The sequence below is a fragment of the Erpetoichthys calabaricus genome, chromosome 15 (assembly GCF_900747795.2).
Source record: "Erpetoichthys calabaricus chromosome 15, fErpCal1.3, whole genome shotgun sequence".
Lineage (NCBI taxonomy): Eukaryota > Metazoa > Chordata > Cladistia > Polypteriformes > Polypteridae > Erpetoichthys > Erpetoichthys calabaricus.
This window is the reverse complement of record NC_041408.2, coordinates 95,693,856-95,711,804: the sequence shown is the minus strand read 5'-3', so window position 1 is coordinate 95,711,804 and position 17,949 is coordinate 95,693,856.

Here is a 17,949-nt window from a genome sequence, read left to right as displayed (position 1 = left end):
AGCTGAAGCAAGTGACAGTCAGGGCAATCTGGTGGGTTTTGAGATGGGAGTACAAGCCCACCACCAACACTGGCCCATCCTCACCTTGGGCACAAACGGTGAGATCTCAAAATGAGCCGCCATGCAGGTCTAATGGAAAACACGCCGTCACGTCACGCATGCAGTCCGTGCTGCAAACGTGTTTCAGAAAGTAAGACGTCACCATATGTCACCTCCCAAGAGCACCAAATGGCCCAGCTGCCCCAGAACTGCCAGTGTCCCTTTCATTTCCTGCTGGGGGCCCCAACACTTTGCATTTGGTAACGGTCGAGGGACGTGGCAAACGCTGATCCGGTGGCATGGTGGGGATGAGAAGGATCCCAATTGCTGCGTCCCACAAACACAAACAGCTTGTTCAGCGAAGCTATTTGGATAAACAAAGTGATCGCAGAAGAAGCCCTGGACGCGGCGGCGCTCATTTTCCTACACATTAAGTTGATCAGGGTAATCTAGATGTCAAATGTCCCTCAGGTAGAATCAAACCACCTCATCTAAGCAAATTTCTGTCCTGGCCACTTTAACCGTAAACCACAAAGCAGTTGCACTCCTTCAGCGTTATCACAACACGGCCTTTCTGTTGCCGCATTTGTTTTTCCTTCTGTGTAACATGGGGGCGAAGATTTAACTAAATGTAAACGTCGGAGGAGAAAAGAAAAACAAAGGCGTGAAGACGAGTCGAGATGAAGGAGGCAGGGCCCGGGGGGCCGAAGAGGCATTGGATATAGCGCCTTTCACCACCCAGGGTGGAGAGATCAGGAGGCCGTAAGGTCAACGTCTGTGCTCAGAGCAAGATGGGCAAGGACAACGAGCAGCAACAACGCAGGGAACGAATGAAGTGAACCAACCATGAGAACGGGAGAAATGACCAAGGCCACCACGGTCCTCAAGACAGGAAGATTAAAATGCCAACGTCACATGGCATGCAGAACAAAAGGGAGGCACAACTGCCAGCTCTACCTGCTGCTAAAAAACAGAAAGGTCGGTGAAGAGCCAGAGGGTGTGAAGAAGGGCTTGTGTCACGGAGAGGACGGTGGAGAAGACGACAAGCTAAGTCACACAGGAAGATGGCGTTAGCCACTCGGGTTTTCAGGTGGCTCGCCACATTTTTGATCTCAGTGTGGGTTTTGACTTCTCTGGCCGGTGCCCCTTACTGTTTGGCTCCTCTCCCCGCGTCAGCACAAATCTTACAAGTCCTTGGCCGATATTTCAAGGCCACTGGGAGTTCTCAGATGCTGAGCAGGGGAAACTCGGGAGGTGAAGATTGGCCAAATTCTGCTGTGCACCACACTCATTGGTCATCTGTTCCACCCGTGTCTCCCTTTAACTAAACCAGACCCGGACCCCAGGCTGACACCGCCTCTGCTAACTCCTCTTATAATCCACAACATTTCTCTTCCTCCTCCTCCTCCTCTCTTCACAGCTCAGCACCAGCCACCTGAATTGGCCAGTTGCTCTCCTCTGGATCCTCTCCTGCACGGTGGAGACGATGAGGCCTCCGAGGTGCTCTCACCATCCCTGGCGCGTATTCTGGCTGAGCAGCTGGTATAACCTGAGCTCCACCATGTGTGACGGCAGAGCGAGTCGTGAGGATAACCAATGAATTAATGCAGGATGGCAGGTCTTCCGAGATTGTCCCAGCTTGTCACAGTGACTAAGGCTTTCAAGTTACTGCTCATCCTAAGTCCCTGTCTTCACCTACGGTCACCAAGTGTCTGGCGAGTGACCAAAAGAATAGGACATGAGGGTGTAACAAGGTCAGCAAGGACCCTGGAGTTACAAGCACAGCCCTGCAGATGGAGAGGAACCAGCTGAGGTGCTTTAAGATGTCCTCACATCTCAGGCACAACCCACCGGGAAAAGACTCGAGCACAGACCCAGGACCTGCTGCTCAGGTTAACTTTTAGGAACATGGGAGCAGCTGGGAATCTCCTCCAAGGACCTGGAAAGCATAAGGCTAGAGAGGCCTAGCATGGCCAGCTCAGCACGGATGATGGCAAACATCTTCAGGAGGAGCAAATCCAACATAGACACGAGGGGCGCCCTAATTTACCTGGAATGAGAAATGTGGCCCATCAAGCACTGCTGCATCAGTGATCCTTCAGATGGTTCTCTGGAGGGCCGGTGGGCACTTGGCCTCAGAGAATCTCAAGTGAGTCAGTCCATCCCAAGTCCAGTGGGCCTTCTCTCCACATTTGTGCTTCAAATCTCATTGTGAATTAGTCATTGACATCGAATTGCCATGCGGAAAGAGTATGGCGGAACAACACCAACACCTCGACGCTTCACAGAGTCAAAACGGTCAACTGTGTGTGCCCAATGCCCTCCTTACCACCGGCCGGCTCAGTTATGCTCAGACACACGCAGGAGGTCAGCCTGCAGACGTTAACGGAAGGGCGACGACTAATTGAACTATGAACACTGTGGTGGCAACAGGACACGGCCAGCGTCACATTACACGGCTCTGAGTGACATTTGTAACACTCAGCCGTGACCACCAGTCCTGCAGTGTGACATCGCCAGCAACTCGCCTCATCCAAATCTGACAGGTTTACTTTGGCTGTTAGAGGCTGGGTGGGCTCCTGTGTGTGCCACAGCTGAAAAGGGCAACCCAGAGGGAAGTGCGAGCAGAAGAGGGGCTCGTCTGTCCAATGGCAAAGCATCGAGAGACGCCGGGAGAAAGCGCACCTACGCACCACAAGAAATAAAAAATGAAAGACCACCTTATGAGAAGGACCCCGGAGTCACAGTGGACTCGTCACTGTCCCCATTCAGACAGGCTAACAGGGCATTCAGGGCACTGGGGAGGTAAGCCTGAGCTGGTGGCGCCATTAGGGTCTCCGTATTGTTACAGAAAGTCCTGAGAGATGAGCAAAGGTGGAAGGAGAAGAGCCAAATGGAGATGATGAATAAAGAAATAAATGGATACCAGGGGCAATATGACAATCAATCAATCAATCAATCAATCAATCCATCAATAACAAAGCCTGCGGGCCTAACGAAACGGTCCAACTGTACCTCATAGTCGACGATCGCTTCACCGCACGCATCACAGTCGAGAGGGCGGGCTCTAGTGAGGGCAGCGTCTTGATTGGTGGAGCCCCACTTTACAAGCAGGACACACAGTTGGGGGCTTCTTAAATCCAAGGACCACTCTGTGCAGGAATTCCTGGCCACCACCGGCAAATTCCGTCACGCGCTGTTGGAAGACGTGCAAAGTCAAATGGCTGCCGATGATTCACTGGTAGAAGAAATCATTAAATGTGTCACAGACTCACTGAACATTCCGTTATTATTTCTTTATTTCACAATACTTTCACGTATTTGTGTGTTTATAAATTTAATTTTTGAAATATTCTTCCGTGATTAAGGGATGACAAAGTGCATTATTACATTAAACAGGCGCACGGGGACACAGAGTGAGACCTGATGAGGGCAAATTTCTTAGAAACGTCAGGAGGTTTATCGACACACAAAGGACGGTAAGACAGATGGACTAAGTCACCAAATCACTGAGTGTGGTGGACGGCAGGACTTTGAGGACCTTCACAACTCAACTGGGTGATATTTTAGGTGGCTTGGCACTGACAGCCTGAGGTGACCCAATTGGTCAAAATGCAACTTGCTGCTGGCCTGCTTGTCATCACTTACAAGTTACAGATCTCCACCATTGTCACATACCTCGCTTTCCAATTCTTTGTCCTTTGTCTCAGGCGCAGACGCAGATATTAAAGAAGCCTTCAGATGAAGCCACAATCTCAACAAGATATCGGCGCCCACCCAGAGACTTGGCAAGGCAAGGCACAGCTGGTAGGATGAGCCCACACTTACGGACCCTTCAAAAAGTCCATCAGTACCTTCTACAGAAAACGGACTCAGGGTCCGATGAAGCCCAACGTCGGCCACACGCTGTCACTTTGACTCTGACATAATGGACGTCTGTGCTTTGTCTTGTGCACAACTCTGGTGACACAACAGATCCTCCATTCATTTGTCTCTTTGGACTGAACTGGTGGTCTTTGTCACAGATGTTGGAGTCACCTTAGCTGTTGTGCAAAGAACGGTGGCCTGTGCTGGGCACTGAAACAGCAGGGCTTGTGTGTCCCACTTCATTTTGGTCCAACTTATTAGGCAGGGAGTGTGGTGGAGTGGTGAAGGCTTTGGACTTCAAACCCTGAGGCTGTGGGTTTAAATCCTACTACTGACACCAGTGTGACCTGCCTGGGCTCCAATCAGAAAACCCAAAGCAATGGAAGCCATTGAATCATAAATGTTGTAAAATGAATAAAAGAAATGGCTGCACAGTGGAACCGTGCTGGTGCTGCTGGTCCACAGAACCACGGGATGGCTTCAGCTCCTGGCCTGCTCAGAGACGCTTCTGCCAAGTCCTCTCACATCTCAAAGACGTGCAGATGAGGCAAAGTGGCGACTGCCAATGGGCCCTGCGAGGACTTGTGCCACATTTGGCTTGGGGTTCCTGCTTTCACCCGAGGGTGCAACTCTGAACGGGATTAAGTGGATTTGGCTGGGCATACAAGAGCAAAGGAGTCACATCGTATAGAAAGAAAGAAAGAAAGAAAGAAAGAAAGAAAGAAAGAAAGAAAGAAAGAAAGAAAGAAAGAAAGAAAGAAAGAAAGAAAGAAAGAAAGAAAGAAAGAAAGAAAGAAAGAAAGAAAGAAAGAAAATAAAGAAATAAATAAAGGACCTCCATGCAAATGAAAGGTGGGAAAAAAAATAAAGGAATAACACGCTGAAACATTCAGTAGAAAGTCATTTGAAGAATAAACAGAATAATAAAAATACAAGAATAGTCTGCTTCCTGTGCCCACTAAGGCTTATTTGCATTTAGAGTATATTTAATCAAATATGCAAATTCATGTGCCCTGCTAGAATTGTACATTCAGTTATAAAAACTGTAGAAAATCGCAACCCCCAATGACAGACTGCAGAAGGTTTTAATGTGTAAACATATCTGTGGGGAGGCAAAAAATAGAAAAAGATGAAGATAAAAACAATAAGAACAATAAATAAAATATGAATGTGATAGATAGATAGATAGATAGATAGATAGATAGATAGATAGATAGATAGATAGAAGTGAAAGGCACTATATGATAGATAGATAGATAGATAGAAGTGAAAGGCACTATATGATAGATAGATAGATAGATAGATAGATAGATAGATAGATAGATAGATAGATAGATAGATAGATAGATAGATAGATAGATAGATAGATAGAAGTGAAAGGCACTATATGATAGATAGATAGATAGATAGAAGTGAAAGGCACTATATGATAGATAGATAGATAGAAGTGAAAGGCACTATATGATAGATAGATAGATAGAAGTGAAAGGCACTATATGATAGATAGATAGATAGATAGATAGATAGATAGATAGATAGATAGATAGATAGAAGTGAAAGGCACTATATGATAGATAGATAGATAGATAGATAGAAGTGAAAGGCACTATATGATAGATAGATAGATAGAAGTGAAAGGCACTATATGATAGATAGATAGATAGATAGATAGATAGATAGATAGATAGATAGATAGATAGATACAGTGGTGTGAAAAACTATTTGCCCCCTTCCTGATTTCTTATTCTTTTGCATGTTTGTCACACAAAATGTTTCTGATCATCAAACACATTTAACCATTAGTCAAATATAACACAAGTAAACACAAAATGCAGTTTGTAAATGGTGGTTTTTATTATTTAGGGAGAAAAAAAAATCCAAACCTACATGGCCCTGTGTGAAAAAGTAATTGCCCCCTGAACCTAATAACTGGTTGGGCCACCCTTAGCAGCAATAACTGCAATCAAGCGTTTGCGATAACTTGCAATGAGTCTTTTACAGCGCTCTGGAGGAATTTTGGCCCACTCATCTTTGCAAAATTGTTGTAATTCAGCTTTATTTGAGGGTTTTCTAGCATGAACCGCCTTTTTAAGGTCATGCCATAGCATCTCAATTGGATTCAGGTCAGGACTTTGACTAGGCCACTCCAAAGTCTTCATTTTGTTTTTCTTCAGCCATTCAGAGGTGGATTTGCTGGTGTGTTTTGGGTCATTGTCCTGTTGCAGCAGCCAAGATCGCTTCAGCTTGAGTTGACGAACAGATGGCCGGACATTCTCCTTCAGGATTTTTTGGTAGACAGTAGAATTCATGGTTCCATCTATCACAGCAAGCCTTCCAGGTCCTGAAGCAGCAAAACAACCCCAGACCATCACACTACCACCACCATATTTTACTGTTGGTATGATGTTCTTTTTCTGAAATGCTGTGTTCCTTTTACGCCAGATGTAACGGGACATTTGCCTTCCAAAAAGTTCAACTTTTGTCTCATCAGTCCACAAGGTATTTTCCCAAAAGTCTTGGCAATCATTGAGATGTTTCTTAGCAAAATTGAGACAAGCCCTAATGTTCTTTTTGCTTAACAGTGGTTTGCGTCTTGGAAATCTGCCATGCAGGCCATTTTTGCCCAGTCTCTTTCTTATGGTGGAGTCGTGAACACTGACCTTAATTGAGGCAAGTGAGGCCTGCAGTTCTTTAGACGTTGTCCTGGGGTCTTTTGTGACCTCTCGGATGAGTCGTCTCCGCGCTCTTGGGGTAATTTTGGTCGGCCGGCCACTCCTGGGAAGGTTCACCACTGTTCCATGTTTTTGCCATTTGTGGATAATGGCTCTCACTGTGGTTCGCTGGAGTCCCAAAGCTTTAGAAATGGCTTTATAACCTTTACCAGACTGATAGATCTCAATTACTTCTGTTCTCATTTGTTCCTGAATTTCTTTGGATCTTGGCATGATGTCTAGCTTTTGAGGTGCTTTTGGTCTACTTCTCTGTGTCAGGCAGCTCCTATTTAAGTGATTTCTTAATTGAAACAGGTGTGGCAGTAATCAGGCCTGGGGGTGGCTACGGAAATTGAACTCAGGTGTGATACACCACAGTTAGGTTATTTTTTAACAAGGGGGCAATTACTTTTTCACACAGAGCCATGTAGGTTTGGATTTTTTTTCTCCCTAAATAATAAAAACCATCATTTAAAAACTGCATTTTGTGTTTACTTGTGTTATATTTGACTAATGGTTAAATGTGTTTGATGATCAGAAACATTTTGTGTGACAAACATGCAAAAGAATAAGAAATCAGGAAGGGGGCAAATAGTTTTTCACACCACTGTAGATAGATAGATAGATAGATAGATAGATAGATAGATAGATAGATAGATAGATAGATAGAAGTGAAAGGCACTATATGATAGATAGATAGATAGATAGATAGATAGATAGATAGATAGATAGATAGATAGATAGATAGATAGATAGATAGATAGAAAGGCACTATATGATAGATAGATAGATAGATAGATAGATAGATAGATAGATAGATAGATAGATAGATAGATAGATAGAAAGGCACTATATGATAGATAGATAGATAGATAGATAGATAGATAGATAGATAGATAGATAGATAGATAGATAGATAGATAGATAGATAGAAGTGAAAGGCACTATATGATAGATAGATAGATAGATAGATAGATAGATAGATAGATAGATAGATAGATAGATAGATAGATAGATAGATAGATAGATATGTAAGGCACTATATAATAGATAGATAGATAGATAGATAGATAGATAGATAGATAGATAGATAGATAGATAGATAGATAGATAGATAGATAGATAGAAGTGAAAGGCATGGCCCTGTGTAGAGAGCCTAGTGAATGTCATACCTTCATGTGCCAATCACTGGTGCTTTAACATCTATCTATTATATAGTGCCTTTCATCTATCTATTATATAGCACCTTTCAGTCTATCTATCAAATGACTGCTCAGACAGATACACTGACGATGACCTCCGCATGGGGCACTGATTATGCCATCTTCTTGCACTTTTCTTCCCACACAATATCAGCTCAGAAGTTGCCATCCTTTAAATTTCTTCCCCGTTTCATGTCCCGCAGGTCTCTAACAGCAGACTCCCATGTTTGTCAAATCTCAGCTGTACACAGCGAGGACCCCATTAGATTTCAGTCAGAGGTTCAGGCCTGCTGCACCCCCTGCGACTCTGAGGTTCGGCGGGTGAATGATTTCAAAGACCCAAATGTGGAGCCTCGAGGACAGGACCCCTCAGTGATCGTCTGTGTGTGTTTAATGTTCGCCACGTTTGGAGGAGAACATTGTGGTTTGTCAAACGCCAGTCCACTGCGCTGCACACACTTAAACACACTTTAATGCCATCCACCTTAATAACAGTGTCTGTCTCTGTCATTCCAACAAATGGCGCATCACAATCTTTACCCTCACGGCTTGTACAACTGGAGACGTGTCACAGAGACGTGTTCATTGCGTGGTCTGATTGATTTCGACATTGATTACTTAGATTGCGACCATCTTAGACGGGTAGCACAGCCAGTAGAAAATGAAGGAATGTCGTTCCCCTGTAAACGCTGTAAGATGATGCCTACCCTTCAGAATTCTTGGAAGGCCATTATTGTATTCTCCTATAATAAACTGTTTAAAGAAGAGCCCAAAGTCAGATGTCACAGCCGCTCAGGAGGCCTAGTGGTCCTAAGTGTCACGGGGGTCTCCTCGCCGGACTGTGGCCTTCTTGTTTTGTCTCACAGCTATTGAACATTTCATCGCCTGCGGAGTCTAACGTTTCTGTCAGGGCTGATTTCAATGTGCTTTGCCTCTTTATTGCCTCTTAACTCTGCCCTGAGCATTCGTGTTAAGACGTGGCACAGCAGGACGGGCAGCCCGAAGCAGAGGGGCAAGCAGGCCGAGGCTGTGTGGGACGAACAAATCAAATTAACGCATGCGCCAACTTAAAGGCCATGTTTTAACTGTGAAGCAGTGACTGTGAGGCTGGATGGCACTTTGCACAGACGAGAACCCGTCTACTTTACCCAGAAGGCCGCACTTGTTTGCTGCGAGGGGTGACACGTGACACATTTTTAAAATGCAGAGTGTCCCTGGTGCCTTCTAATCACACTGAGGCTTAAACTCCGAGGCAGAGGCAGACATCCACCTGTCGTGGTGCGAGTGATATGGAGAGTCAAAAAGCAGATGGCAGCGCAGTGGGCATCTGTGGCAGTGCTGGAGGAGCTGAGTGGTGGGGACTGCAGAGGGTGGGCAGTGAAGCCAAGGAGCGGGGCAGAAAGCCGAGGACTTACAAACGGACAAAACCCGCGCCAAGATTACTGTGACTGATGTCACCAGAAGACGCCAGCTCAGAGTCAGGGACAGACAGAAGTCAGCACCAGCAAAGTTAACGAGATCGGAAAACTACGAAGAAGCAAAGGGGCACCAAAGGGGCATCTGAGGCACAAAACCAACCAAAATAAACCGCCATTAAAGAAAACCTTACAACACAAAAATGACTCGTCTTGAAAATCACAAAGCAGGGACACGCAGGGACAAGCAGGGACACGCCGCCATCTTTATATGTCGGCAGTGATGATGTCACTCATCACAAGGCCGTGGTCACGTGACAAGCAAACAGCCAATCAAGACACAAAAAAGAAAGACTTCAAAATCACAAATGACCTCCGTGAAATGGCGGCAGCCTGACAACAAAAAGAAGCGACGAGGAGAGAAGTCCGACGTGAAAGGGCGAGGCTGGCAGTGCGTGACGATCCGTCAGACTTCATCAACTCCACAGGAGGTCCTGCACTGCTGTGCCCGCTTTGTTCTTTTAGTAATGTGTCTTAGTCCTCAAACGAGAGAGTTTAGAGAACTCGGCGTAGTCGGCAGCATCTCGCTGTGGTCCCCGGGCTCAGGTGACATCTTGGTGTCATCGCGGTCCCCCACGTTGTGCTTTTTTTCTTAACAGAACTTCGACAACATGAGCTTTAACTAGCGTTTCGATTTTGGTAAAAGACTTCCTCAGATCTTATCGACTCTTGCTGGTCTCTTGGTCCTTTCATCATCATCATCACCATCCGCCTGTGCCCAAGATGGCCCCTGTACTTGCTCTTCATGTGCTGCGTAACGGCACATCGAGACAGACATCGGTGACGGCAGTTCGCTCGCCGTGTTGTTCAGTGCAGGGAACAGAGCGGAGTTGGGTCAGAGTCTGCAAATTCACAACGAAAGACGACGCCATTTTCTTGACTTCTCTGCACAGCAAGGAGGGCCGAGCTCAGCTGAACAAGGCAGGCGTTAAGGGTGGGCTGCTCGACTGGCTCGTCTCTTCTCTGCTTGTCCTAAAGCAGACACGCCAACCTCGTGCTGGACTTGCTGAGGCTGCCACTCATCATCCTGCCCGGCTGAAGGCTCCCTTCGTGGCTGCGGCCTCGACTGGCACACAATAATGAGGGTCCAGCCCTGGTGGGTTTGCCAGCAGCAGAACGTTTATTAGGAAGGACCTCCATAATCCAGCGCCATTCCATTTAAGACCAGAATTCTGTCGAAACCTGGAAACCTTGTGGGGACGGGTGCTGTGCCATCTCTCGTCCATGTTAAGGTTGAACTTTTGCTTAAGAAGTCGGTAACCTTTTCTGGTTTTGCTGGACAACACCCCACTGGTTTGGTTTTTTTCCCATTAAAGAATTCCAGTCGTTTTATTGAATCTACCAGACATACTGTGTGTTTCAATTGTTAGTGCCACCTTGGTCAGACCCCCAGAGTCACCTTATTAATGTCCTGCTGAAACTTTACCGATGGCACAGCTGAGACCTGAAGGCCTCGTGATGAAGACGTCCAGCAGGATTTACCAGTGCGGCCTCGCCGACCTCCCAGTGCTCTGCTGGGGAGATGGCATCTTACTCGTAGAGACTAAGGGTGGCGCGTTACGTCCATCCAGTGATCACAGAGTACATAATCAGAGGAATGTCAGGAATGTCCGTCCTCTTAAATCACGTAACCGGCCCCCTCGTGTTACTAAATTAGAGGAGGCCAACTGCGGCACTGCCACAGGACCGTGCCCTTTGAATCAGTCTGCCAACACACCATCCTTCCTCCACAAGTCCTTCTCCATCATTGTCTTACGACGACAACAACCTTTTATTTCTTGAATCGCCCACAAGTGCCTTTCACAAGCCCCCCAGCTATGACTCCCTATAAGAGAAGCAGAAATTGAAGAGGAAAACAACATCTTGTGAAGGGCAATTCAGAGAGAGACAGGGAGGCTGGGTATGCAACGGGTGGCAAAAAAAGGGGGCAAACACAAGGACAGAACAGGACCCCCCTCTTAAATCACGGAGCCGGACGGCCCTACGACAGCAGCAGCGGCCACCGAGTGACCAGGTGACAAGTCTCAAGGTGCTGCTCCTCGCCGATGACCCCCTGAACCTCCAGGGCGCCGTGTCTGTGGGGTCCTCCAGCGACTTACAAGCTCATTTGGAGGAAGGCGATTTCCAAAAGGGACTCCGAGTTCTTTCTGGGTGTGAAATTTCAAGACTCAGTTTGGAAATCCTGTCATCCTGAATTGAAAACCACTGAGAAGGAAAGGTGAGCCGTGTCAGAGACCAGTGACCCCTCCAAACCCCACCGGTCGGGTCGGCGACACAGAAATCCCATAAGGAGTTCCCGTGGACTCCAGAAGCACAAACGTTTACTGGCCATGAAGGCTTAGTGGGCCACTGGTTTCAAGTTTGCATTTCATGTCGATCTCCTAGCAAGAATGGAAAGGCAGACACCTCGGCTTGAAAATGTGAGAGACGGCAAAGGAGCAGAAGAAATGGAGGGTCCAAAAAGCAGCGGGGACAGCCCACGGATCAGGGAAGATGAAAGGACAACAGCAATCCAAGGCAATCAGGGAGAACCGGGAAATGAAGAAGAAAGGAAAACGGACAAAATCAAAACAACGCTAACAAACGTGACGCGTCAAAACGGCAGAAGAGACGGAAACTGACGCATCAACAATGACGGAGAAACACCAGAAAGGAAGACCTGCCATCGGCGACGTGTCTAAGAATCGCGTGACCGCGGGGCTCACAGGGCCATCATTGTCACACACACACAGAGAACAACAAAGTGCATCCTGGCATGGGCATCACGTCACGCCATAATAAGTGGGCACAACTGCCGGACCTCCACACACACAGAGGCCCAGTTCAGTAATTGGCAAAGCATGCAGGGAAGGAGGAGGCCATGGCTAAGCCGAGACGCGAATGATTCTAGGTGTTTAAACAATGTCTGAAAACCACTCGATCACACGTGCTGGCGTAAAAGAGATGCCATCAGGAGCACTGACCAGGAGTTCAAAAATAATTACAACTCATTGTAAAAGCAGCATGAAGCCTCTTCAGACTTGGCTTAGGGGCCGAGCGAGACCCGATTGGGATGGGGACTTCACACCAGAGATGAAAAGTTCAAACAATCGGCTTTCTCTCCTTCAGTCAGAGAGGAGAACATCAGCAACTCAGAATTACAAAAACGACAGCCTTCATTCTGTCCTGCTCTGACAAGCATCTGCTCATTCAAGATAAGACAAGATAAGGGGAAGAAGGACGCCAATAAAACACGAGCCTTGGTCAGAGCGCCGCTTTTACTGTCAGATGTCCCGTTCTTGTTCGTAAAACTCCAACACCAAAGGCACTTTCAGCACAAAGTTAGCATCAAAGACATCCAACAAAACATTTCTACACGTAAACGTTTTTGAGGCAGTTAAACCTGTCGTTTGTACTACATAAGTCTGAAAGCACAAGGGCTCATGTGGATCGCGGACTGCTCGCTGGACTCCATCCTATTGCCGTTGAGGATGGACGACAGGGCGAAGCGCACGGTGGCGCAGTGGGTAGCGCTGCTGCCTCGCAGTTGGGAGATCTGGGGACCTGGGTTCGATTCCCGGGTCCTCCCTGCGTGGAGTTTGCATGTTCTCCGGGGGCTCCGGTTTCCTCCCACATTCCAAAGACATGCAGGTTAGGTGGATTGGCGATTCTACATTGTCCCTAGTGTGTGCTTGGTGTGTGGGTGTGTTTGTGTGTGTCCTGCGGTGGGTTGGCACCCTGCCCAGGATTGTTTCCTGACTTGTGCCCTGTGTTGGCTGGGATTGGCTCCAGCAGACCCCCGTGACCCTGTGTTCGGATTCAGCGGGTTGGATAATGGATGGATGGACGACAGGGCGAAGCGCACTGAACGAGGCAATACTCCAAAGGACCGCTAGATGGCAACGCCTCCACTACTGCAGCCGGCGGCCCCGAGCAGCCATCAGTCAGGTCATTCTTGGTAGCGAAAACCAATCAGATCGCTTTCTGCTACCAAGAATTGAACGCTCGGGCCAATCGCAGCCCGTATCGACTACCAAGAACTGGCGAATCACGGCTCGTGTTGGCTACCAAAACTCGAAAAGGGCGGGCGGGCCGGCCTCTTGTCAGTTAATACAGACGCTTTGCGACTTGCGTTTCATTTTGAACTTTCTAAAAATGTTACTCACGAGTGTCGCTTTGTGCAGATAGATTTACATTCACGTACACATTTTTTGAATGATTTTTTAAGCATTCTTGGTGCAGTTTATTACATCTATTAAATATGTTTGCAAAGCATATAAAGACAGTTATAATAATGTATAAATATAATAAACATTGACTTGTTGATAATCATAGTTTAAATTTTTATACTTAAGACTAATTTCACAAATCGTTCATATCAATGCTAATACAGAATAATAATAATTACAGTTATACTCTGTATTAACATTGATGTTATATAATATGCTTAAAAAACAGACCTACATCTTTAATACTCAGACGATTCTAATCGTGCTGTACAAAAGCATATATTATATATAGATAGATAGATAGATAGATAGAATATACAAGGCACTATATTATAGATAGATAGATAGATGATCCGCTGTGGCAACCCCTCACGGGAGCAGCCGAATGAAGAAGAAGAAGATATATATATAATTAACTAAATTGTGTGTCTGCTATTTACTATAAGTATATCAACGTTTCCCTTTGCAATATTTCCAAATATTTATTTTTACCTACTTCAAATTAATTAAATGTCAGCATCAACTAGAATATATTACTTCCCAAATTTTATAAATACCTACAAACACAAGGCTGTGCACGATTATCTATTCATTCTTATTGTGCTTTCATTTTTTTTGTACCCCTCTTGATTATCTGTGCGGCCGTCTGAGAGCTCGGTAAAGGCGCTATATAAGTAAGTGAAATGCGTTATTATTTGTTATAATTATGATTTAACAGAATTTGCAGGCAGTTTGTTTAATTGTGATTTTAACGATGCTTGTTGTCCATGTGTACCGTAACAAATCAATCATTCATTAAACAGTTTTTGTTTAATCAAAAAACAAAAATAAACAACTAAATCTGCAAAGTAAAATGCAAAGCACCGTTCGTCGAAGAGAAAGTTTAAACTACATATATACATTTTAGAGATATATTCTTCCATTCAGTAAGGTGCCATGAGCGGGATTCGAACCCTAACCCTTCAGTAATTTCTAGTAGTTCGTCTCTCGACTAATGCGCGACATCCGGGGCGGGGCGGGGCGGAGCGCCTGAGTGTCGCGCCGGCGCACAAAGTCTTCTCGTCCTCTTCAGACTGTGAACGACACTCAGGAATGAACTCGCGGAATTGTCGACTTGAGCAGGCTGAAGACACCAAAGGCCTCCTGCACTTCCCGAGTCTTGTGAATGGGCTGTGCGCATGAAATGACAGCGTTCACCTCGCCGGGATTTTTGAATTGTGTAACCGTACAGAATCATAAACTACCTGCGTATAAACTTGCCAGTGATCAACATGAACACTTCATCATAACAGAGTGATAAGAAACATCTACAGATACTTGAAAATCAAAAAACAACAAAACACACCATGCTGCCTTCCTTCGTAGTTGCGTTTGGGTCTCTTCTGAGATGGAGCCCGGCCGGCTCGCTGCGCTGGCTCTCTCAGGTCCCGCCGGGTATTCTCGGGTTTGGACTTTTCTCTTTTCTGCCCCATGTTCTTGACTTTTGTTGGCTCACGCCGGCGGCTTTGGCTCGGAGTCCTGCTAGCAGACATGAACTGTCGCTTTTTACTTGAAGCCCCCGAACTTTTTCCTCACATCCCCGCCGTTTCTCTGTTCTGTGCTCCGAGTCCATTTTGCTTTTTCTCTGCTCAGATGTATCCCGTAGCCTAAAGCTGCACCACCACGCTTCACCGGTGGATGGCGTGCGCTGTCGGGCTTTGCGTTAAGACCACGAAGGGGCAACGTCCTCTGGTCACACCGCAGAATCTTTAGAAGTTCCGTTCCGACCCACCGAGTTCAGATGTGTGAAGCTCCCGTGTCTGTGACCCCTCACGCTACCGCCATTCTCGTCTCCTGCCAATGCGCTTCTGCAGACGGGGCGGCTCATCCGCAGGGTTTGCTTTCAATGCTTTTGTGGTCTTCGGTGTGTTGAGGGCTCGAGGTCAGAGATCGTAATTCGGTGGGAAGCCACGTGACAGCCCACCTGCCAGCGTGACCTCTGAAGACCACCGCGGGACTAATTGACACGAGCCGCAAATAAAATTAAAACTCTTTATCTTACAATTCATCTGGAAGGCGTATTGTTTTTATTAACGCTTGTGATGAAGTAAGGATGGTTAGAAAATTCATGGATTGAAGTTTTTTTCAGTTTAATGCTTTTTGGGCTGATTTACATCCATTAAGATTAAAAACTGTGGCATAATAAAATGTGAAAATGTCCCAGAAATGAAGGCTTCAGCAAGTGCAGCACAGAACTGTCAGTGTATCTCATTTTAGGACGACTGAAATCAAAGCACATTTAGGGCATAAAACACCAAAGTGTGGCATCAAGTCTGAGCACGCGGCTCCTGTGCGCACCTCAAGGGTCCCAAAGCCCCTCACACTGAGCAAACGATGAGTTCATTAAAGAAGGGGGCAGCGCTTCTCCATCGGCACAACGCATGGAACTGAAGGTGCTCGTTAAATTGGTGGACACCGTAACACAAGTAGACCCCGCTTTGTGTAAGAATGGAAACTGGGGTACAACTCAAAATATCGATGAGTTTATGCAGAAGTCAGGAAGAGTGCAGTTCATCCAGTCAGCGGACCACCGATTATAAAGGGGGGCTGCACTGCTGGATTTCAATGAATCCTCTATGACATAAAATTCAAAATTCTTGATAAAATCACATTGGATGTCAGGGCAGGAAATACACCTGACGGACAGACAGACGGGAAGGGCAATAGATAAATAGATAGATGTGAAAGGCGCTATATGATAGATAGATAGATAGATAGAGGGCACTATATGATAGATAGAGGGCACTATATGATAGATAGATACAGTGAAAGGCGCTATATGATAGATAGATAGACGTGAAAGGCGCTATATGATAGATAGATAGATAGATAGATGGCACTATATGATAGATAGATAGATAGAGGGCACTATATGATAGATAGATAGAGTGAAAGGCGCTATATGATAGATAGATAGATAGATAGATGTGAAAGGCGCTATATGATTGATAGATAGATAGATAGATAGATAGAGGGCACTATATGATAGATAGAGTGAAAGGCGCTATATGATAGATAGATAGACGTGAAAGGCGATATATGATAGATAGATAGAGTGAAAGGCGCTATATGATAGATAGATAGATAGACGTGAAAGGCGCTATATGATAGATAGATAGAGGGCACTATATGATAGATAGATAGAGTGAAAGGTGCTATATGATAGATAGATAGATAGACGTGAAAGGCGCTATATGATAGATAGATAGAGGGCACTATATGATAGATAGATAGATAGAGGGCACTATATGATAGATAGATAGAGTGAAAGTCGCTATATGATAGATAGATAGATAGATAGATAGATAGATAGATAGATAGACGTGAAAGGCGCTATATGATAGATAGATAGATAGATAGAGGGCACTATATGATAGATAGATAGAGTGATAGGCGCTATATGATAGATTGATAGATAGACGTGAAAGGCGCTATATCATAGATAGATAGATGTGAAAGGCGCTATATCATAGATAGATAGACATGAAAGGCGCTATATGATTGATAGATAGATAGATAGATAGAGGGCACTATATGATAGATAGACTGAAAGGTGCTATATGATAGATAGATAGATAGATAGTTTGGCTAAAGGTAAGGAGAGCTGCCCCAGTGAGGCACCATCAAGGTGGCATGAATGAGACCGGGTGGTCTTTTCTTAACGCACTTCTGTTAAAGTCCTCATTCTGCCAAAGAGAGGACACTCCCAATGGTTCTTAAGGGTCTTCGGGTTTATCTCCATCATTGTTAATCACCACTCAAGAGGGGCACTGCCCTGGATGCAGCACAAGCCAGTGGTGCCAGCCTTTCATGGGGCAGCCTTGGCCTTCTCAGAAGCCTTTGTTGGTTGGCACATTCAGTAAATATTACAGCAAAGCTTCATTGCAGGGACATCTATAAGACACAGGTCCAGATTTGAGGTGCCATCGATCAGACGTGATTTACCTCCAGAGCAGATGTGCACATCTTTACCCGAGTAATGCCAGGCATGCATCCACGTCACTTTATATTGATTTGCTGAAGAATACAAACTGATGAATTGTTGGATCTCTAAAGGAATGCCATTGAATAAAAAGTCACCTTTAAGAATTTCCTATAAAGAGAAACGATCCTTCAGAAGCAACGGCGGGTACCGTGGTCCCCAACAAGTTGGCTGCTGGGGGTCAGGCCACTGAAGATGGTGAGTCTCATCACATTACGGCTCTCAGGTGCGGCTCTGAAGATTCTCAGGAGGTCTTGTGAGATACGAGTCTGTCGCCCACGCAGATGGCATTACTGCCAGGCCTTTGACAGGAGATGTGTGACAGGAGGATGGGTACAAGACATCCACAGGTGACTACACGATTTTCAAGTCAGACATCTTAAAGCCCACCTTAGTCTGTGTGGCTCCTTCATTAAGTCGACTTGC